At 42.9% G+C, this 24,385-nt stretch overlaps 1 protein-coding gene across 1 annotated transcript in view; it reads left to right on the top strand.

The window, feature by feature from the left end:
• The first annotated feature begins 7,219 nt into the window (after positions 1-7,219).
• The window catches only part of LOC139422469 (uncharacterized), a 71,424-nt gene continuing 54,258 nt past the window's right edge, over positions 7,220-24,385 (top strand). Inside the window, exon 1 of the mRNA XM_071173637.1 lies at positions 7,220-7,310. The gene's annotated coding sequence lies outside the window, so the exon portion shown is untranslated. The remainder of the gene's footprint in view (positions 7,311-24,385) is intronic.

Genomic DNA, 24,385 nt, shown 5'->3' on the forward strand with positions numbered 1-24,385 from the left:
AAACTTACCCTAGTAAAACTGACTATCCTACCGATCCTCCTTCGGCGATGTCATCTACAAAATAGCTTCCAATACTCTACTCAGCAAACTGGATGCAGTTTATCACAGTGCCATCCATTTGTTACTAAAGCACCTTACACCACCCACCACTGCGACCTGTATGCTCTAGTCGGCTGGTCCTCGCTACATATTCGTTGCCAGACCCACTGGCTCCAGGTCATCTACAAGTCCATGCTAGGTAAAGCTCCACCTTATCTCAGTTCACTGTTCACGATGGCAACACCCACCCGTAGCACGCGCTCCAGCAGGTGTATCTCACTGATCATCCCTAAAGCCAACACCTCATTTGGCCGCCTTTCCTTCCAGTTCTCTGCTGCCTGTGACTGGAACGAATTGCAAAAATCGCTGAAGTTGGAGACTTTTATCTCCCTCACCAACTTTAAACATCTGCTATCTGAGCAGCTAACCGATCGCTGCAGCTGTACATAGTCCATCGGTAAATTGCCCACCCATTTTACCTACCTCATCACCATACTGTTTATATTTATTTACTTTTCTGCTCTTTTGCACACCAGTATCTCTACCTGCACATGACCATCTGATCATTTATCACTCCAGTGTTAATCTGCTAAATTGTAATTATTCGCCTACCTCCTCATGCCTTTTGCACACAATGTATATAGACTCTTTTTTTTCTTTTTTCTACTGTGTTATTGACTTGTTTATTGTTTACTCCATGTGTAACTCTGTGTTGTTGTCTGTGTCACACTGCTATGCTTTATCTTGGCCAGGTCGCAGTTGTAAATGAGAACTTGTTCTCAACTAGCCTACCTGGTTAAATAAAGGTGAAATAAATCACAAGAATAGTTTCAAAATAACCTGTGTCTGTGATGGTGAAAGAGTATATATTTTGCACGGTAAGGGTTGGTCTTATGTCAAAATTCTTGATTATTGCTATTGATTGTGACCTAAATAAGTTCCATCCCTGAAATAATGACCAAATAAATAGTTGTGCTATATTACCTTCTGAAAAGTGGTAGAGACATATTGGTATAATAGCTTTTTATAAAAGACAGTTGAAAGAGTTGAATTGTTGATGTCATCTATAGGCTTTATACTGTAAATGTGGAAGTACTATTCTGCATTTCTTATAGCATCAGCACCCTATAGAAATCGCCAGTGAAGATGGCCAAATGACCTCACTTCCTGTTTGGCTAGTGGAAAGACAATTGTATCATTGTTGTACATCCTGTTTGACAGTGATCTGTGTGATATTCTGTACAGCTGTAGGGCATGACAGAATATTTAGGTCCCATTGTGTGTGTGTGGAAACCACTGTAAGGATTTTATATTTTGTTAGTTCTATAGATACAGTTACATTCTGTTTGGTGTTTATTGCAAGTGTGGGGTGTGAAGTTTGTGGGGAACGGGTTTTTGAGTTTGGGTGCATCTGCTACAGAACTCCAAAATGAATCCAAAATGAATTTGCTTCTTCATGCCCTGCATCTTTGTGTAGAAAAACCTTGCTCGCCTTTCTTGTGTTTTATGGAAATTAAATTATGGCATAATGTCACTTTCGTTATTAGAACAGAGAGACTGTGCATATGAATCAGTCCACTGTTGTCATAGTAACATGAAGCACTAAACCTCTGAGCAGCTGTTATTGCAGGCTTTGAACAGCTGGGGGCTATTGCTGGCAAGGGATTGTGGGAAATGAGTCCTTTGGTCCACCCTGCTCATCTTGACCTTCCTCTTCCAAAGAGGAGAGTTTGTGGATCTTAAAGAGGTCCATCTGGAATATACCAATGTGTACTGAGTCTGTGTACGATTATAGGACATTTAGTGAATATTCATTACCTACATTAACACTATATCTTCTCTGAACATATTTGCCTGAAACTAAAATAAACTGCCTGTACTCCACGTGAATTGTAAAAATAAAAAAAAATTGAGCAAATGAGCTGAATTGTTTCGTAACGCGTGGCCGAAAACAAGTTCGAAGCAGCCGAGCGCATCCCATTATTCGAGAAGAAATATTGTACAGGGCTGCGATAAAAACTCACAGGAAGCACAATAACTTGTCATGGGGTAGCACTGCTGCCATGTCCAATTCCTTCAGCTTTAATCAAGTCAAAATGTAACCCGAGAGCAGCGCCCCATCCTCCCACTGTTCAATTTAATGAAGAATTCCTAGACTGGGGGACTGTGTGTGCATGTGTGTGAGTGTGTGTGTGCTAGGCCTGGACTGTTTGCACAAGGCGACATGCCAGACTACTTGAGACTCTGAGACCAAGACAGTGACTGAATGTGGGAAAATCTAACGCTCTCCCCCTCCCCCTCTCCCAAGTCAGAGAGGCCCACTCTCTCCTCTCTGTGTCTGTTTGGGGGCCCAGTCAGCCGACCAGGCTGACAGGCCTTAGTGGGGCTGGTGTGGTGGTCTGCTGCTCCAGGAATGCTAATGCTTCCTCTGTGGTTTGCGAGGAACACAGTGATTAGCCCTCCAGCCCCCCGGGGGGAGCCGCTGCTGCTTCGGCCCGCTTTAATTCACTTTGACGTCAACAGGAAGGCCAGCCCAGGTTGAGCGGCTGGAGAGGAAGGCCACTGCTGGTCCCGGAGCTTAGGGGGAAGCTTCCAGAGGGATTACAGACCAGGCTAAAATGTTTTCTTTGTAGCTGGAGGAAACCTTAGAAATGCCTCCCCTTCCACCTCCCCTGATCTTCCTTCGGTGACTGTTGTGTTGGTGAAGTGAACAACCCAGGCTAGAGGATAGCCCTCCCCCCTCCCACAAAAAAAAAGCCTACTCTCCTTGTTTACTTTCATGAGCACTGGCTTGAAATGAGTTTATACATTGATGCAAAATGGTGTATGGTGGAATCCTATCCAGTCATTTAATTAACTTGTTAGTGGTCTTGCAGTGAAGGAAACTATAAAGCCATGTAACTGCTGCAGTATGTACATCCCCCCTCCCCCTGTCTGTTAAATATCCAGTCTCCAAGCTCCCTAGCCTATACCTCACACACAGTCCCAATTGAGCAGTGCAGGTCTTGGTAAACATTCACTGTTCAGAGCTCCAGTGTTAGCAGGTAGCAGCTGGAGTTGCTAGCCTGCTGGGAAGCCCAGCACACTCCCACTGACAGGATACATGACTAGCCGGTCAAGCGAAAGATCAGGTGTCCAATCCTAAATGGAAGATTGAACTTAAATCGGTTACATGTGCATACTGACTTCCTGCACTGCACCTGAACTCCTTGAAATGAGTCCAGGAGCCTATGGAGGTACTAGGCACAAAGGAATATGTCTAAAAGAGACTACGGCTACTTGCAGCCAAGATATTCTATATTTGACATATAGAGTTGTGAGACCCTAACGTGGACCCTTCGTGGCCAGAAGTAATTTAGCCATTCATTGTAGCCATTGGTGCTCTGTAGAGTTGATATTTTCTCAGGTTTTCTCTTGTCAATTTACTCGTGACATTCCTGGATTACTCATTATACTAATAAAGTCAGATAAATGTTTTCTATTGAACCTTTATTTAACTAGGCCAGTCAGTTAAGAACAACATCTTATTCACAATGACGGCCTAAATCAACAAATATGATAGTTAGTTTAAGAACGATTAAGGGTACAAGACTGTGTACATATCTGTCTGTGTTGGCAACATCACGACATCTTCCATCGAGCCAAGTGAGGAGAGGCTGCTTGTTGTCATAGTTCCAAGATCAGTCAGAAACGTCTAGCTAACCCTATGCCACTGAAACCGGTGGATCTCAAAACTGAACTTGGATACTCGTTAAGTAGCAATGGTATCGTTTGCCACAATTGTCTTTCGACACGATAGATAGGTCGAACCAGTCATGACTATTCAACAAAACAATAAGTCAAGTTTCTTTCCAGCAATTTTCTTAGTTACATGATCGTATAACTAGCAAAGGAGTTTTGAAGTTGAGGGTGCAGTATTTATGAAGTTTGACAATGATGGCGAAAACTAGCTCAAGTACTGATACTAACCGTACTAACCATACTATTTGTGACACTAACCATACTATTTGTGACACTAACCATACTATTTGACATGAATTGAGTATATAGTATGCTTATTGGTCATAGTATGGATATAGTTAGTATACCAAAAGTTCCCGGATGTTGTTCTAGAATTCGCCAAAATATGAAGTATACATGCAGTGGACACTTTTTCCCTACTTTTAAGGCCCGTAATGTAATTCTTCAGAAATGGGCATGGCTTCACACCGTTTTTTAAATTGGAAGAAAATGTTGGAAAATATGCAGCCGAAGTCCAACGAGAGCTGATACAAATTCATTGCTTTAAGTGATTATGACAAATGTTAACAAAATGTTGAGCAATGTAATAAATGAATAACTTTTCAAATAAGTTACGTTACACTTTATGTTGGCTGATAATTTGTTAGGTACGCTATCCTTATGAACGGCATAGCAGTACAGCAGTATGTACCGGTATGTTAGCTAGTCACCTAACGTTAGTTGACTACTACTACAGTACATCCAACTTGTCAGGCAGTATACTAACTTTATGCTATCTAACTAACTACCCAACGTTTATTGACTTTGATTATTCACATCATTCTTAGCTAAGTGATCATTGTACATTTCAATGGACATTGTTAATTCTGGCTATCTACTCTAATTTCAGAGCATTCTCGCGCAGAATAACTGATGAATTTACAAACGGCCGGTGTCTGTAAACGTCAGCAAAAAAAGCGTAATTAAATTGTTTCCAGCAGCACAGTTATAGTCACTAATGCTCTGGATAACATGAAAACAGCCTAACTAGCTCTGCTAGGGCGAGTAAAATTGTCAGTGAGGTGTTCTCTCATTTGTGTCTAGAAGTATCTAGCCAACATTAGCCAGTGGTGTAAAGTACTTACAGTGCCTTGCGAAAGTATTCGGCCCCATTGAACTTTGCGACCTTTTGCCACATTTCAGGCTTCAAACATAAAGAAATAAAACTGTATTTTTTTGTGAAGAATCAACAACAAGTGGGACACAATCATGAAGTGGAACGACATTTATTGGATATTTCAAAGTTTTTTAACAAATCAAAAACTGAAAAATTGGGCGTGCAAAATTATTCAGCCCCCTTAAGTTAATACTTTGTAGCGCCACCTTTTGCTGCGATTACAGCTGTAAGTCGCTTGGGGTATGTCTCTATCAGTTTTGCACATCGAGAGACTGAAATGTTTTCCCATTCCTCCTTGCAAAACAGCTCGAGCTCAGTGAGGTTGGATGGAGAGCATTTGTGAACAGCAGTTTTCAGTTCTTTCCACAGATTCTCGATTGGATTCAGGTCTGGACTTTGACTTGGCCATTCTAACACCTGGATATGTTTATTTTTGAACCATTCCATTGTAGATTTTGCTTTATGTTTTGGATCATTGTCTTGTTGGAAGACAAATCTCCGTCCCAGTCTCAGGTCTTTTGCAGACTCCATCAGGTTTTCTTCCAGAATGGTCCTGTATTTGGCTCCATCCATCTTCCCATCAATTTTAACCATCTTCCCTGTCCCTGCTGAAGAAAAGCAGGCCCAAACCATGATGCTGCCACCACCATGTTTGACAGTGGGGATGGTGTGTTCAGCTGTGTTGCTTTTACGCCAAACATAACGTTTTGCATTGTTGCCAAAAAGTTTAAACTTTAAACTTCTTCACAACAGTATCTCGGACCTGCCTGGTGTGTTCCTTGTTCTTCATGATGCTCTCTGCGCTTTTAACGGACCTCTGAGACTATCACAGTGCAGGTGCATTTATACTTGATTACACACAGGTGGATTGTATTTATCATCATTAGTCATTTAGGTCAACATTGGATCATTCAGAGATCCTCACTGAACTTCTGGAGAGAGTTTGCTGCACTGAAAGTAAAAGGGCTGAATAATTTTGCACGCCCAATTTTTCAGTTTTTGATTTGTTAAAAAGGTTTGAAATATCCAATAAATGTCGTTCCACTTCATGATTGTGTCCCACTTGTTGTTGATTCTTCACAAAAGAATACAGTTTTATATCTTTATGTTTGAAGCCTGAAATGTGGCAAAAGGTCGCAAAGTTCAAGGGGGCCGAATACTTTCGCAAGGCACTGTAAGTAAAACTATTTTAAAGTACTACTTAAGTAGATTTTGGGGTATCTGTACATTAATTTACTATTTATACTTCTGACAACTTTTACTTTTACTTTAATACATTCCTAAGAAAATAATGTACTTTTTACTCCATACATTTTCCCTGACACCCAAAATTACATTTTGAATGTTTAGCAGGACAGAAAAATTGTCCAATTTACGCACTTATCAAGAGAACATCCCTGGTCATCCATACTGCCTCTGTTCTGGCGGACTCACTAAACACACACATTTCATTTGTAAATTATGTCTGAGTGTTGGAGTGTGCTCCTGGCTATCTATAAATTTAAAAATCAAGAAAATTATTCCATCTGGTTGGCTTAAGAAATTTGGAATTTGAAATGATTTTGTTTTCGAACACAGCTATAGTTCAGCTAGCCAGCTATTTTAGCAAGGGAAAACAAGCTCGGGACAGGATATAGGGTCCGTGCTATCCGGGCTCCTTGGGACGTCCCTACCCCATTGAAGTTGACATTTTAAATGGTTACGTTTAGGGTTAGGTAAGGGTTATGGTTAGGGTAAGGTAAGGTAGGGGTTAAGGTTAGCATTAGGTTAGAGACGTCCCACGTATTCCAGATAGCACTTACTCATGATATAGCTGGGCGCACATGCCCACTTGGCTAATTCAGGACATAGATTATAGTTTGTATGCCCTGATATCTGGAGCTGGCAGCGAAATGTTTAATTAAACAATTCAGAGACTGAAACAAAGAAATCAGATTACAAATATTTAAAGAGAGGGAATCGATATACAATTCTGAAATCAGCTGTAACTGTCAGTAGTAAAACAAAGCTTAAAACGATGTTTGAGTGAACCTGATTGCAGAAAATGAATGGTGATGTCGCTTCTAGACACGGTAGATTGCTTCACCTCACCACTCTATTCACACTCATTAAATGGCAGTATTTTAATGCCAATAATACTGTAAACATAAGAAAACAACCCAGACCACTATCATTGTGAAATTACAACTACTTTTCTGATTTTCCTTATTTTGTGTACAGTATGTTAAAAATGGACTTTAAACATGCATGTTCACTCACACAGCAACATTTCCCTGTTTTTTGCAGACTTTGTGTGGAGGACCGGACACTAAGGCGTGGAAGAGCAGACGACAACAACATTGACTGCTGCTGTGTTGCCGAGGGCAAACTAACTGTAAGTTCTCCCATCACCTTTTCACAGATCTGAAATAGGGAAGTAAGACTTTAAGACTTCTTCACTCAAGTTACTGTTTACATACTATCTGTTTGTTTACAGCACCATTAAACAAGACGTGTGTTTAGCGAGAGCCTAAGTGTAGTCTTTAGGCATGTGTTTTATACACATACACATGACTAACTAATGGGGTGTTAACAACACATCTTAGCAGCACATCTGGTACATCTAATACTGTCAAGCTGCTTCTTCAGATCCAACTCCCAAGTGTTTTTATCGTTCCATGATGAAGGCTAAGACTAAGAGCACACAATTAAGTGTAACTCCTACCTTAAAAAACTACCATGCAAGAGTAGTTACTGTAAGTCTCTTTGATTGACTCAACTCCGTTGCGGTTCGGTTGACCTAGATCGACATCAATCATTTAAGGCCTCTTCCTAATTCCGCAGACTAAGTTGTATTTCCCAATTTAACTTTTTAAGTTGACTTTACTTCTCGCAGGGAGTTTATTGCCCAAAGTTTGGATGCTGATTTTCCCCCTTCATGTTTTTAATAGCAGTTAGATTCACTCTAAAAACACTATTTGTGTCTTTAATGGTTGAGCTGGCCAGGATGGAATTGACTGGAGTTGATGAGTTCTAAGTGAAGCTGTGGCGAGAGTTCGAGACGAGGGCTTTACTGTGACACTATAATGACAGGCAACAGGGAGGTGAACTCATTTTGTAGTAGGAATAGGATGAGAAGGGGGGGTTGGAGGGCAGAAAGAGAGGGAAGTCTCTTTAATTGAGTGCAAAAGCAGCTGGATATTCCAAGCCATTTCCCGCCACAACAACGGTGCACTGGCACTGCCTGTCTCCATATCCTCCTGGCCCTAATCGCTTCCAGCCGCTGCATCCTCCCTCCCTCCTCTCCTCCCCTGTATGGATTCTTCGGAGCCCTGCCGAGGATTGTTTTACACTTAATTTTGTTAGACCTAACAAGATTTCGCTAATTAAATCTCCTCCTGGCTGGAGCTGCCATCTCACCCTGTCGCACGGAGTGTTTGTTTGTTTAGATCTTTTTAGACTAATAAACATTTTCATTCCAAAGTCGTGGGGAGAGGAGAGAAGGGTTGTGTTGCTCCGGCACTTCTGATAATCCTTATAGGTTTTAACCTAGCATTCTGTGTTAGGGAAGTGGCAGCCATCCGCACCAGGTACCACTGTCTCTCCTCAATGGAATGGCATCCATGAGATGATAGTCTCTTATGAACACTGTCCATGGCTACATAGCTCTTTCCCTTCCTGGACATCACCTTGTTATTGTACAAATGAATGGGCAGCGATCATGCAGCGACCGTATATGATCCTGATAAACACAGCTGTCCCCCACAGGAGGCTGCTGAGGGGAGGATGGCTCATAATAATGGCTGGAATGGAGTGAATGGAATGGTATCAAACGCATGGAAATCATGTGTTTAAGTTTGATAACCATTCCATTTATTGTGTTCCAGCCATCACTATGAACCAGTCCTCCCCAATTACGGTGACACCAACCTCCTGTGCTGTCCACCCAATCCATACCGGTCTGAATGGATTAATATGAAACCTTTAGACATTGCTATATGCTTTCCCAGTATCATGACCAATGATAGAACAATTTTATTGTAATGACCATTGGTGGAAGAAGGTGTGGACCAAAGCACAGCGTGGTACGTGTTCATGATTTTATTAACTGAACACTGAAATACAAAACAACAACGTGAATAAACGAAAAAAAACGAAACAGTCCTGTAAGGTGCAGAAAACACTAAACAGAAAATTAAACACCCACAACCAAAATGGGGAAAACAGGCTACCTAAGTATGATTCTCAAACAGAGACAATGAACGACACCTGCCTCTGTTTGAGAACCATACCAGGCCAAACACATAAATACTACATAGAAAAAAGAACATAGACTACCCACCCCAACTCACGCCCTGACCAAACTAACACAAAGACATAATAAAGGAACTAAGGTCAGAACGTGACAGTACCCTCCCCCCAAAGGTGCGGACTCTGGCCGCAAAACCTGAACCTATAGGGGAGGGTCTGGTGGGCGTCTGTCCGAGGGGGCGGCTCTGGCGCGGGACGTGGACCCCACTCCACCATAGTCTTTGCCCGCTTCAGTGGCACCTTTAGAATGGCGACCCTCGCTGCCGACCTCGGACTGGGGACCCTTGCAGCAGGTCCCGAATAGATGGGAGCCTCTGGCAGCTCCTGACTGACGGGCGGCTCTGGCAGCTCCTGACTGACGGGCGGCTCTGGCAGCTCCTGACTGACGGGCGGCTCTGGCAGCTCGGGACCAACGGGCGGACCTGGAGGGAGGAGACGGAGAGACCTACAGGAGGCCTGGTGCTTGGAGGAGGCACCGGATGGACCGGGCTGTGGGGGAGCACTGGAGCCCTGGTGCGCAGCCTTGGCACCACTCCTCCCAGCTGGATCACCATTTTAGCCCGGACCATCCAGAGTGGAGGCACAGGTTGAACCGGGCTGTGGGTGAGCACTGGAGATCTGGTGAATACCACTCGCACCTCTCCCTTAGGCTCAATACCCACATTCGCCCGGCATGGGCGGAGCGCAGGCATAGGACGCACTGCACCCTCCCAGCGCCTCAGAGACACAGCATGCAGAGCCGGCGCAGGATACCCTGGGCCGAAACGGCGTACCGGAGACCAAACACGCTGGGCTGGCACAACACGCCCTGGCTGGATGCCCACTCTCGCTTGGCACTTGCGGGGGGCTGGCCTATAGCCCACCGGGCTATGAGCGCGTACTGGCGACACTGTGCGCTTGACCGCATAACACGGTGCCTGACCAGTACTGCGCTTCTTCCGGTAAGCACGAGGAGTGGGCTCAGGTCTCCAACCTGACTCTGCCACACTCCCCGTGTGCCTCCCCCAAATTAGTTTTTGGGGCTGCCTCTCGTGCCTGTCGCACTGCCGTGCTACCTCCTCATATCACAGCCGCTCAGCTCTCGCTGCCTCCAGTTCTTCCTTGGGGCGGCGATAATCCCCAGCCTGTGCCCAAGGTCCCTTACAGTCTAAAATCTCCTCCCATGTCCATGAGTCCAGAGAACGTTGCTGCTCGATACCACGCTGCTTGGTCCTTGGTTGGTGGGTGTTTCTGTAACGACCGTTGGTGGAAGAAGGTGTGGACCAAAGCGCAGCGTGGTACGTGTTCATGATTTTATTAACTGAACACTGAAATACAAAACAACAACGTGAATAAACGAAAAAAAGAAAGAAAAAAAAATGAAACAGTCCTGTAAGGTGCAGAAAACACTAAACAGAAAATTAAACATCCACAACCAAAATGGGGAAAACAGGCTACCTAAGTATGATTCTCAATCAGAGACAACGAACGACACCTGCCTCTGTTTGAGAACCATACCAGGCCAAACACATAAATACTACATAGAAAAAAGAACATAGACTACCCACCCCAACTCACGCCCTGACCAAACTAACACAAAGACATAATAAAGGAACTAAGGTCAGAACGTGACATCTATGATGGATAGACACATAAAAATACAAACATTGTCTTCCTCTCTAGGTCCCTTTGTCATCATTTCTATCAAAGATAGAGCCTGTAAAACTACATGCAATGCAAATGGGTTTCAATAAATGTCCCTATAAGTCCCAGTGTTTAATCTCAAGAAGACTACCTGCATTGTATCTCTATGTGTGTTTTGGGGTTTTAGGGGAAGTGTCACCAGGTGGGGCCAGGTATAAACATAGGCGATGCCTGGGAGGGACCCTGCCTGAGAGGGGCCCTGCTATGGTGGATGCCCCCTCAGGAGACACTCCCCGACTATTGTAGGAGCACACCGCCCACAATAGACTTGTAGTCTCTCTGCATTGTTGCTTGCCAAAGGCTCCATTGTAACCACCTCCTTCCTCCATTCTCCCACTCCCTGGCTGCATCCCTCTAACTCCCTCTTGGGTTTGGTTCTATCCAGTCCTCTGCCTCCTCTACCCCCATTGTGGAGGGTGTGGGTAGGCTGCTCGGTTCTGGCGGAGGTGCCCCTGGTGAAGGCCTTTGCTTGGTGATCATGTTTCTGCCACCTGTCGCTCAGCTTAGGGAGGGAGGGGGAGGGAGGGAGGGAGCCAGGGGAGATGCCCAGGCATCTGGCACCAAGAGGGGCTCGCCATGTGCCAAGAGTACTGGATTCCAATGTTCTCGATTTTTCATTTCATTCAATTCATTTAATTTCTCCAGTGTGAAGTCCGCTGTCTCATTTCTCCCCTTTTTTATCGAAGAGGACAACATAAATGGTGGTAGGGAATTGTATTGTTAGATTTAGCATTAGCATGTGGCCAATGACAAGCATCTCAAAGGTAGATGTTAGTTACAGATAATTTAGCATTGTTGGAATCTAAGCTTTGTGTTTTATGTTTAGATGTGTCCTTACAACTGTTTAAGAAATGCCATTAGGACTCCCATGAGTTTCTTGTGTACAGTATCCTGTTGACCAAATGGTATCTAACATATGAAGTATCTAACACATGCATAGCAAGGTTAGCATAGAAATTCAGAGATGGGAGCCAACCTCATTAACCAGACTACATCTGAAATGCTCACTCTCAGATGAGGCAACTAAGGTTATTTTAGATTGAAGCACTTGACACCTCCCACTGTCTTTACAGACAATTAAATAGTGAAGGCTGGCATTTCCAATCCCACAAGGAAATCCAATATACAGTGCCTTCGGAAAGTATTCAGACCACTCGACTTTTTCCACATTTTGTTACGTTACTGCCTTATTCTAAAATGTATTAAATTGTTTTTTCCTCATCAATCTACACACAATACCCCATAATGACAAAGCAAAAACAGGATTGTAGAAATTTTAGCAAATATATAAAAAAAACTAAACTGAAATATCACATTTATGTAAGTATTCAGACCCTTTACTCAGTACTTTGTTGAAGCGCCTTTGGCAGCGATTAAAGCCTCGAGGCTTCTTGGGTATGACGCTACAAGCTTGGCACACCTGTATTTGGGGAGTTTCTCAAATTTTTCTCTACATATCCTCTCAAGCTGTCAGGCTTGTCTAGTCTCCAGAGATGTTTGATCGAGTTCAAGTCCGGGCTCTGGTTGGGCCACTCAAGGACATTCCGAGACTTGTTCCGAGACTTGTTCCGAAGGTACACCTGCATTGTCTTGGCTGTGTGCTTAGGGTCACTGTCCTGTTCGCCCCAGTCTGAGGTCCTGAGTGCTCTGGAACAGGTTTTCATCAATAATCTCTGTACTTTGTTCCGTTCATCTTTCCCTCGATCCTGACTATCCTGACTAGTCTCCCAGTCCCTGCTGCTAAAAAACAGCATGATGCTGCCACCAGCATGCTTTACCATAGGGATGGTGCCAGGTTTCCTCCAGATGTGACGCTTGGCATTTAGGCCAAAGAGTTCAATCTTGGTTTCATCAACCCAGATAATCTTGTTTCTCATGGTCTGAGAGTCCTTTAGGTGTCTTTTCAAACTCCAAGCAGGCTGTGATGTGCCTTTTACTGATGAGTGGCTTCCGCCTGGCCACTCTACCATAAAGGCCTTATTGGTGGAGTGCTGCAGAGATGGTTGTGCTTCTGGAAGATTCTACCATCTCCACAGAGGAGCTCTGGAGCTCTGTCAGAGTGACCATCGGGTTCTTGGTCACCTCCCTGACCAAGGCCCTTCTCCCCCGATTGCTCAGTTTGGCCAGGTGGCCAGCTCTAGGAAGAGTGTTGGTGGTTCCAAACTTCTTCCATTTAAGAATGATGGAGGCCACTGTGCTCTTCAGGACCTTCAATGCTGTAGATATGTTTTTTTCGCCCTTCCCCAGATCTGTGCCTCGACACAATCCTATCTCGGATCTCTACGGACAATTCCTTCGACCTCATGGCTTGGTTTTTGCTCTGACATGCTGTGAATTGGGGAACCTTATATAGACGTAGGTGTGTGGCCTTTCCAAATAATGTCCAATCAATTGAATTTACCACATGTGGACTCCAATGAAGTTGTAGAAACACCCATTGATGAGGGAAAACTTTTTATTTCATCAGTTTTAGAGTAATGCTGTAACATAACAAAATTTGGAAAAAGTCAAGGGGTCTGTATACTGTCCGAATGCACAGTATACCCTAGAGAAACCAATTGAACCGGCACCTTTGTAAATATCATGCCGTATTAGTGGAGAATCTGTGAATCTGTGAGCCTAGGGTGCCGCCTGGGATAAGGGCATTTTCCTAAGAAATTAAACGATTTAGCTGTCATTTCGATAATGGAACGAAAAAATATAATATTTAGACAAAACGGAAAAAGAAAACAAATTGACGTACGCCTATAATATATACTCCTGCAACCTTTTTGAGTTCACCCGTATGCCCTTCATCATTAGCGTTAGCAGCACGCTAGCTACCGCTCCATCTCCCATCCCATCGTTCTTGCCATCTCAACCATCATCCCCCAGTGAAACGCCTTCATCTCCTCACCCTGCTAGCTACCCAACCCTGCTCTCGTTTCCCCACCAACCCAGCAACACTAATTATGTTGATTTAACTTAGCCACAACCCCTTCCTTCCGCCATACCACCATCTGAATGGAAGCTTATTAGTTTGAATATTTTTTTTATTTATTCCCCATTTCTTGGGGCCCCTGTCGGCATATCCAATTACTCTCGCCGCGCGGCTGTAATTGCCTCCATGCCAATGGCCACCAGACAATCGTGCTAAATGAGGTGAGGCCGAGAGGCTGCGAGCCCGACTTCATTAAGAGCTAATGGGATTTTATTGGGGGGACTGAAGACCCAGCTCATCAAAAAGGGACGATGGAAAGAAAACAAAACAGATGGAGAGGAAGAGCCGAAAGACTCTGCAACGTAGCTCCCTGCGTAGGCTGCATGCACTTTTTTTTTTATCCTGGTAAGAAAAAAGAAGCAGCGAAACTCTCTATAATTCGAACCTTGCTATCAACCCCTACCCCATCCCTGTAAAACATATATACAGGAGAAAGAGACAAATGTTGGAGCGTTGTTGAAAGATAAGGCAGGCCTGAAGGGTGGAAGCTTTTATAGGAAGTTGTGGGATTCTAGACTTTTTTTTAGTGTTTGACTGATTGTACAATGTTTGTTTTCTTCAGAATGTTTGCATGTCTTTGTTGTTCAAATGTATTCTAGGCTTGAATTATGTAGCACTTAACAATAAAACACATTTTTTTCACTTGCAATCATCTATCTCTGGGATGTTAAGCAGATCAATACCAAGTCTACAGTTTATGTTTTCATCACCTATGTGTACAATAGATACTAACTAATATATTAACTCATTTCAAAAAGAGTACTGGTGAAACTAACAGACAGATGTTATACCCAGTTAAAGCATTCAAAGTGCTGCACTGAGACTGGGGTAGTATTCATGCTTCTGTGCAGTGTGGGATATGGCAGTGCTTGATGCACTCAGAAACAAGGAAAGTACTCAACTCAAGAAGAGGGCATGCAAAGTGCTACAAGAATAGCTTTTTCAGCAGCAAAGAATGGAGTGGAGATGAGTGAGAGCCAATCACTGCCGATATACAGCAATGTGATGCATCATGTGTTGAGATGTTTTCCAACTCAGACATGTACAGTATACAGTATGTATGTGTTTGGTGGTGATGCCCATGCAATAGATATGAACATGCCCTCGTCTGTCATCAGTCTGCCCTTGGTATGCATGTGAAGCTGGTCCACCATTTTAGAGAACCCCTATAGGAATAGCTATATTGCAGCTTGCAGTTGAGGATCAGTTGCCCATACTTTAATCCTCTACACCATTTTAATGCCACTACGGTTGTCCTGCTGTGGGATTCAGCCCAATGTGCCTTTTGACTCCTCTGTAAGAGGGTCCTGCCAAAATCTACTACACAGTGAATAGTGTTCACCTACAGGAGCATTTAGACCCAGTGTGTAATGTATACTGTGAATTAGCTTCTAATCTGACTTTGCTCCATTCTGTCCCCACTGAGTATTAAGGCTACTAAGTCCATTCACAGGAAGTGAGAAATTGTGATTTGCACAAAAGACAACCCAATTACAAGATGCATCTGTTTGTGGTGAAAAACGACACATTTCATCCTCAAAAGACAATTTAACATTTCAATGTTTCAAATCAAATCAAATTGTATTTGTCACATGCACCGAATAGAACAGGTGTAGACCTTACTGTGAAATGCTTACTTACAAGCCCTTAACCAACAATGCAGTTTTAAGAAAATAGGTTTAAGAAAAGATTTACTACATCAACACAAGACAGTGTACTCAGTGTGTGTACCCAGTATTTGTTGTGGGTGGTTGTAGGCCTGGAGCTGATTGATGCCTGGCCCTGGTAGTAACAGCTGTCCTCCAGCTGCCAGAATCTCCTGCTTGGAGGAAAACAGACCCAAACCTCCAGGGTCAGTGCTGTGGTATGGAGGTCTCCACGGCAACCGGAGGAGGATCTAGAGCCCTGAGAACAATCCTGCCACTGAGAGGAGAGTTGCGCTCCGGCTCGCCTCTGAACTCAACACAGGGGAATGCGACTCTCCCCAAGTGGGGAGACGGAGAGAGGGAGAAAGAGTGAGAGCTAAATAGGAAGGAGGGAGTGAGAGATAGGGAGAGGAAGGAGGAAAAGAGGATGAGTAGAGGAGGGAGGGGTGAGAGAGAAGCTTGGTTTTATCCTGGCCAAAACAGTGGTTGTCATGTTAACCAAACCCCCTCCTCCTTCCCACCCTTCCTTCTCTCTTTCTCTCTCTCTTCAACCCCTTACCGAGCTCAGGCATTCCCCACAAGCAGCGAGGCAGTGTTTGAATGACTGAAACACTATATGCAGAACGTAAAAATGTTTACTTATTGGGTGCCGGCTTGTATACAACACTCTGACCAGCGGTGATTAGAACAAAAACCTGATCCCTTTGCCAAAACGTATTTTTGTTATATTAAACACTGCACTGAGCAAGCTCTATTCCAAGAAAAGTCATGCTCTTTCATAATAGGTTGTAGTTCAATAAACATAGCTTTTTATGTAAGTACGTTTATTTTGTTTGAATTCAGCTGGTGCAGATACGTTTGTTGCTCTAACAGTTACACTGTAGTCTCAAACTGCAGACCACATCAAAGCTAGGTACACTGTGGTAGGCAATGGCCATCAACCTGTGAATTTGAGTTTATGTTTGTGATCATACAAATACTTTTGAATAAAACCTCCACACACCATCCTTCTATACAACATCTCTAAGTAGGGTTTTGTTAAATAGAGTTAAGATTCAAATCAGCAGAGGAGACAATAGAAACAGTAACAGAAAGAGTAACAGGTGTTAACCAAGATGCGGTGCCACTTGAGCCACTGTATCTGCTGATCAGTGCTTCACTTTAAATGGAAGGAGGATTATCATTCTGATAATCATAAATCAGTTTAAGACAAAAGGAAATTGCGAATCCAATCGTCTATTGTTATGGTACATGAGCAATTCTCAGAAGATTATTGTTCTGTTCTAAATGAAGAGGCCCTCACGCGTCACCTGCAGCTCGATATGGAAAGTAAGACACACAAACAACACTTGATTTAGACGAGGGGAACGGAATGCTTGTTATTTACCTTAAGGTCACCACTTTTGCCTAAATGGTGACAGAAATTCACAAAGAATGGAGGGGTTTCTATGGTAACAGGCTCCCTGCAAAAAGGTCACCGTCAGAGGCAGCCTGAGAAAGACAACAGGATTATGGGGGATTTGGAGGGGGAATAAAATCAGTTTTATTCTCTCTTTTTTTGTGTATAAATACATTTCTTCTATAGAATATCTGAACGATGATAAAAACATTGGATTTGAATAGTGCAATTACATGGCTCCAAACGGCAAGGACTCTCTTTTTTATTATGATTTCTTTATTTTCTTTTGATGTCAGAATTGAAAAGGGAGTGTGGTCGGCAGTCGCCCGACGCCCAAGCTTTGTGCTCGCCGCTGATACATACCCGCCTTGCCCCCTCAATCACTGCCGGCTCCTTTCGCTCCCCTCCCTCTCAAGTCATTTTAATTAAGTCAGTCTCGCTGGCGTGGCTGGCAAAGATAATTGGAGAGGGTTTTGGATGCCATTTACTCTAAATGTCGCCTGTTTCTTCCCTTTCTTTTCGGGCTGTCTCGGTCTGACTCTCCCCCCATCTTCTGGCATGGAGGCTGATCTTTCGTTTCCATCTTATATTCAAACGTGAAATATGGATCAACCTCGTCCGTGTGGTGTGTGGCACACCACTGAGAAGTTCCTGTGAATTGGGCCGATGCTGCAATTGATTTGAAATGGCAAATCAAGTGATGGCAATTTCTTTGAAATGAGGGGATTCTTTTGAACTTTTTGAAAAAATTATTATTTTCTCACTGTCAAGAATACTGAAAACGTATAGGGAAGACATATACACAGTATATTAAAAATAGCTTCAGAATAACCAGCATAACTGATGCTTTAAGCAATGCTTTGATGATCTGGAAGTGAAGCAGTTGTATGTTGTTTCTCAACATCATTTCACATTGCTTCCATATGGAGAGAATGATGACCCCCCCCAAGTTCTAGTCAAGAGTATAGACCCATTTCTCGGCCTCGTTGTTAAAAGACATCAGAAAGGGGCTTGTTTACATTGGATTGAATACAACTTCAGATGCAGCTTCTCCCTTACAGAAAAAACACATTATTTCACATGCGGAAAATTCATTTAATGTGAATTTCACCTGTTTTCATGTTAAATCAATTAATCTGAAATCAGGTGAAAACATCTGTTTTTGGAACACTTCTCATGTGATCACATTTTCACATAAGATCATGTGATCACATTTTCACATAAGATCATGGAAACATGTTTTTTTGGAACACGTGTGTTCACGTGAAATGCATGTTTTTTCTGCAAGGGCTGCAAGTTAACAAATACGTAGTCAGATGGTTAGCGCCTACAACATGGCAGCTGTCATCGGAGGATTGGTTAGCTAGCAAGATAGCGAGGCAAGGTAAAATATCACCAATAGAGCTAGAATAATATGCTTATGAGCATAGCTATACCCATCAGTGTTGTGTGTTTTCAAGGTCATCATTCACTCATTGTTAAGTTTGTCAAGTTCCCAACATCAGTGTATACTGCTACAGGGCTTTTGATGTGAGGATACGCGTTCATCACTTAAACGGGATGTTTGCTTGTAAACAGAAAATGTCTCTATGTGCAGTATAATTTAGATTAAGACTACAAAATGAAGTGTAGCAACTTTGTGAAGAATCTGTCGAATCATTTTTATAATAATACTGTCAAATTATTTCAAGTTATTTGTGTTGTAGTTGCGTGCATGAGTTTTGAGAGTTCGGGGAATCTAGCAATGAGTGATATGTGCAACACTCTAAAAGTGTTAACTGTGTGCAAAGTGCCCATGAGTATTTTAACTTCACACTTTCTGACATTTGCAGTGTTCACTTATGTGAGTGATAAATATAATACTACATTTACACTACATGTATGAACCCTACGACATATAATGTGGCGTATGAGGTATGTTGTACTTGAGTGTTTAGTGTGTGCAGTGTGTGGCATGTGCGGTGTGTGTGAGTGGTAAGTGTGCGGGGACTCCTCCAGGCAGGCCCCCTATCAATCACAAAGGGTCGGGCCTGTTGCTAAAATGGGTCTGCAGCGGGCCACCCATCCAGCCTTGCCGCTCGGGGGAGATCCAATGTCCTCAGAGCTCTAATGCACTCCAGATGTCCTTTTGGCTGGTGCTGATTTTTCCATGTGGTCTATATTAAAGGGAACTTTATTTAATATATCAGGCTTTTAAAATGCTACATTTGTGCACAATTTCTACTTAAAATACCAAAGGAACTTGTTGATGCACCTGCAGCAACTTGCCTGTTCAGTTCTAATGTGCATTTTCAATTTTTCCCCATTTTAAAACAGCATTGGTAATACTGAGTCCCCGATGTCTCTGTTCTCTCTGGTGTTGGCTGCTCTCTCCTCTCTCTCTATATATCTCCATCTGGCTCCTTTTATCTCTTACCTTCTCTCTCTTTCTTAATCTACTTGTGTCTCTTCCTTTCTCACACTCCCTTTCTCTCTTTTTCTCTAGTTCTGGCTTTCTCACTCCCCCTCTCTCCCTCATCACCCCACACATGCTCCCCTCCGCTCCCTGTGGCATTTGAGAGAGGAAATGTAATATTGGATTGTTTGGTGTTTCCAAGGATTCCATTCGGCTGGGCTCCTTCCCCGACACAAAGACAAACATCAGCTGTCGGTGCCAAGAGCAGCAAACACCAGCGTCTCCCTCATTATTCGCCCCTCTCATTTCAGAGCTCTGGCCTACTTTTTATTGTCTCTTTCTTCCCCATTGCCTGGTTTGTGTTCTAGACGGCTCTCCATGCTCTCCAACTGTTTTTCTTTCTTCAACTTTATGGCATACCCACTGTGATCATTTGAATTGTGTGTTTTTTTGTTTGTATCAGCAAGCGATATCGTAATTACCAGGCCCTTGGGAATACTTGGGGACAGTTATCAGATTTCCATTTTACAGGAGAAATACATCTGGATTAAGAGAGAAAATGAGGGGAGTGGTTCATTGTTGCAGGGAATGAAACTGTATATGGGGTTAATAGTTATTAACTTTTCAATCATTTTGAAGGGAGCATGCATGAACTGGATCTCAATTAGCTAGCCTATTCAGTAGCCTAGCTATCTTTCAGACAGTTTTAAGACTTTGTGGACCAACCTCTCATTAAGCTCAACCAAGCATTGGTTACCCTTCGGTTTCCTCATGGGTCCAACCACACATTGCCTACGAACACCCTTATGGGGTGAAGGTCTTTCTCCCTACCGCCTCTACACATGTCATCCACCTTGCCCTGGTTCCTACACCTGCTATAATAGTCTGACCCCCCTCGGCGGCTCATCCAGACCCTGACGAGGGGGCCTCAAACCCTCTCCACCTGGAATCTGCTGACGATCAAAGCTGCGCATCCCAACCATTCTACCTCCTCTACATCCCCCCACACACCTGATAATCCCCCCACTCATTAGCCCCCCGCCGCTCTCCTCAAATATTCCCCTTCGCTTGTCCTTTGTAGGGGGATGGATGGAAGGAGGATAGAGAGCTGGAATCCTCTGCATGCAGATGACTAGGTGCTCTTAATCTTCCCCTCCACTGCCACATGCCTGCCAATACCTCTACACAATGTGCCTCTACACAATGTGGCACCAAGCAGGGCATGGCATGGCATGGCACTGGCCGTTCATTTAACTCATGTCAACCTTGCAAACTCTTGATTTACCCTCGGTGTCAATGTTAGGTGTTATATACCTAATATTCACTCTAAAAGCTGTTGTCTAAAGGTGTTTGAAGTTGAACTAAGGGCACAGGACACAGAGTCATGCTCCCTGTCAGAGAGCCTTTTAATGTCTCTATTTGGTTTGGTCTGGGTGTGATTTGGGGTGGGCATTCTATGTTTTGTTTTCTATGATTTTGTGTTTCTATGTTTTGGCCGGGTATGGTTCTCAATCAGGGACAGCCGTCTATCGTTGTCTCTGATTGGGAACCATACTTAGGTAGCCCTTTTCCCTCCTTTCTGGGTGGGAAGTTGACTTTGTTTATGGCACATAGCCTTTAGCGTCACGGTTTGGTTGGTAGTGTTTATTGTTTTGTTCGTCGTCTTTTTCTAATAAAAAGAGAATGTACGCTCACCACGCTGCGCCTTGGTCCTCTTCTTTCAATGGCAGTGACACTCCCCTTAAAGTAATGCTCCAGAGATTTTGTATTATTTCCGCCAGGAGTTTTGAAAGTACTGCTCAAGGCAAAACAGGTCCCAGAAAATTGTGCACAATTATGTACTACATCATCCATTTTGTACAATATGTTATTGCAAAAAAATATATTTTATGATATGTTACAAATTCCAATTCATACTGTACAATATGTTATGAATTTGTAAGTGCTTAAGATCCAGACAGATTTTTTTAAGCCAGTGGATAAGCCTAGGTGTTGGGAAAATAGCAATTTTTATCGTGAATAAAAAAGTGAAACATAAAAAAACCTAGGAGACCCCTTCCATAAACTTACACAGTAGTTATGACAACTTCCAGAGGACTTCCTCCAAACTATCAGAGCTCTTGCAGCTTGAACTGACACGTTGTCCACCCAATCAAAAGGTCAGAGAATTAATCTTGTACTGAAAGCATAAGCTACAGCTAGCACTGCAGTGCATAACATGTGGAGAGTAGTTGACAAAAAAAAATTGAAGAGAGAGCTAACTATATTTTGTAGCATATGAATCTTTTACTTTCACTTTCACTTACTTAGCTAACTAGTTTAGCCTACTCATATACCCAGTTAAAACAGAGAGGGATGCTATGTCAAGGTAAGCTTTTGACTTTATTAATTTATTGCCACCGAGGCCCGCCGGTGTAACTGTTAAACTGCTTGCTGTATACTGTACTGCATGATTGTATTGGGTTTACTAGCGCGTTAGTTCTAGTAGCTACTATATGTTGACTCTGACCTTAATATGGTGACAATGATGTAGGCTGTGGTTAGTGGTTATGGTATGAAAGTTTGGCTTGGAAAGTTTTTTTGTGTGTTTGCGTGTGATCAGGAGTGTTTTGATTCTGTTGAAAAACTTTTCTTAACAGAAGCAAACAAAACGAAACGGGGATGCACATACCTGAATTTGTCCAATGGAAACTTGTTTGCAACTGTTGGACTAATGATTACACCCTAGATCATCTAGATTCAGGCAAGAGTGTACAAGGCGGTATTGAATGTGTCACTGTCTGTCACCTTAATTACTTTAATTTCTCTTGACCTGTGCACCTACGTTGTAAACTTTTATTTGTAGGCTAGATTGTAGCAACCTCATGATGGGTAAAGGGAAAATTTGAGTATCATCTAGTAGGCTGAACCTATGGATGTTAAATTGAGCTGGGTGAATGGAATATGAATGACAGTCATCCAATATGATGTAATAGAAATAAGGTCCATATTATTAAAAAAATTAAAAAATGACACCGACCGCCACTGGTTGAATCACATTCAATTTTAAAAATGTATATGATGGATATTTTTTTTATTCAATTATAAAGCTTGAACAGCAGGATAGGCTTGTGAGGTAGGGCCCACGTGTATTACACCATCCATGTCACTCAGTTACAGTATTTGTCATGTACCACAACCACCACCACCTAAAGTTGTGGCCTCGCTCACTCACACGTCCACCGATAAGGAGGTATCCATTTTAAAATGGCCTTGCAGATGCAATAGCAGATAAGCCACACAATGTTACAACCGGCGTATCGCCTGTGAACATGAGAGTAGAAGAAGAAGAGAGAGAGGGCCACGGAAATTATTTGAAGACAGCAAACTTTTGAAGATTACGCTCCTCTCGCCGAGCTCAGGAGTTCCAATTTCAGGCAGAATTTTCAGCCTTAAATATTCCGATATTTATCAGCTTAGGGAGGAAATGCGACTGCTGTGTGTCAACTGCGGGACACGCTGCCTGCTCGGCCCTGCATCGGGCTAATAACATCAAGATGCTGGTACATTCAGAGCCGGCTTAGCACAACTCACAGAATGAAAGCTATGTGGTGTGTAGGAGGATGCACTGAAGATCTCCAAATGGAAGTCCCTCAAAGTGCTGTTTGACTGGATATGAAAGTCTATAAGGGAGGAAGGGAGAGAGGAAAAAACATGCCTAAATGTTTCAAAACAGAAAGGATTCACCTGGAAAATAATGTCAATACACAAAGAACACAATTTAGATGGTCTTTATTAGGCTGGCTAATGCATGAATGTCTTTCGGTGCACAGGAAGTTTGATTGAAAATGGCAATCTACTCTGAAATAATCTGCCTATTTTGATTGGTGTCATCAACAGAGCTCTGGAATTAAATTATTCTTATGCCATAGTTCACCTGCTAGATATTCCAATATTATATTATATTTTCCCAATAAGCTTTGCCACTGAAGAAACAAATAGACCTTTGATCTACTGTATCTGTCAAATAACAGTGGCAAACCTTTTTAGGTTAACCCTGCAACCTACTGCTGGCTTGTCTGTAGTTAAGCAGAGTCGATCCTGGATGGGAGACCAGATCCTGCTGGAAGTGGTGTTCAAATAAAACATGCTTCACATGTTCCGAATACAACACTTGTAGACCTTACCATGAAATGCTTACTTATAAGCCCTTCTTGGCGCACCCATCCCTTTTAGCGGGATCATTTTCGTCAACATTGCAGAGCGCCAAATTCAAATTAAACTACTAAAAATATTACATTTTCATTAAATCACAAGTGCAATATATCAAAACACAGCTTAGCTTGTTGTTAATCCACCTGGCGTGTCAGATTTCAAAAAAGCTCTCTCAGCAGACAAAACATCACAAACAGCTAGCAGCAAAGTAGGTTGGTAACGAAAGTCAGAAAAGCAATAAAATTAATCGCTTACCTTTGATGATCTTCGGATGTTTGCACTCACGAGACTCCCAGTTACACAATAAATGTTCCTTTTGTTCCATAAAGATTTGTTTTATATCCAAAATACCTCCATTTGGTTGGCGCGTTTTGTTCAGAAATCCACATGCTCGAGCGGTCACGACGGGGCAGACGAAAATTCCAAATAGTATCCGTAAAGTTTGTAGAAACATGTCAAACGTTTTTTATAATCAATCCTCAGGTTGTTTTTACAATGAATAATGGATAATATTTCAACCGGACCGTAGCTTGTTCAATAGGAGAGAGAGAGAAAATGTCTGCTCCAAGCTGTTGCGCATGCAAAACTCTGCTGGCACCCAGCCATCCACTGACGCGATGTGATCCTTCTCGCTCATTTTTCAGAATAAAAGCCTGAAACTATGTCTAAAGACTGTTCACACCATGTGGAAGCCATAGAGAAAGGAAACTGGTTGATATCCCTTTAAATGGAGGGAAGGCATGCAATGGATCAGAGAGGTTTCAGGAAAAACAGCACTTCCTGGTTGGATTTTCCTCAGGTTTTCGCCTGCAATATCAGTTCTGTTATACTCACAGACAATATTTTGACAGTTTTTGGAAAC

Source organism: Oncorhynchus clarkii, chromosome 12, assembly GCF_045791955.1.
Source record: "Oncorhynchus clarkii lewisi isolate Uvic-CL-2024 chromosome 12, UVic_Ocla_1.0, whole genome shotgun sequence".
In the NCBI taxonomy this organism is placed as follows: domain Eukaryota; kingdom Metazoa; phylum Chordata; class Actinopteri; order Salmoniformes; family Salmonidae; genus Oncorhynchus; species Oncorhynchus clarkii.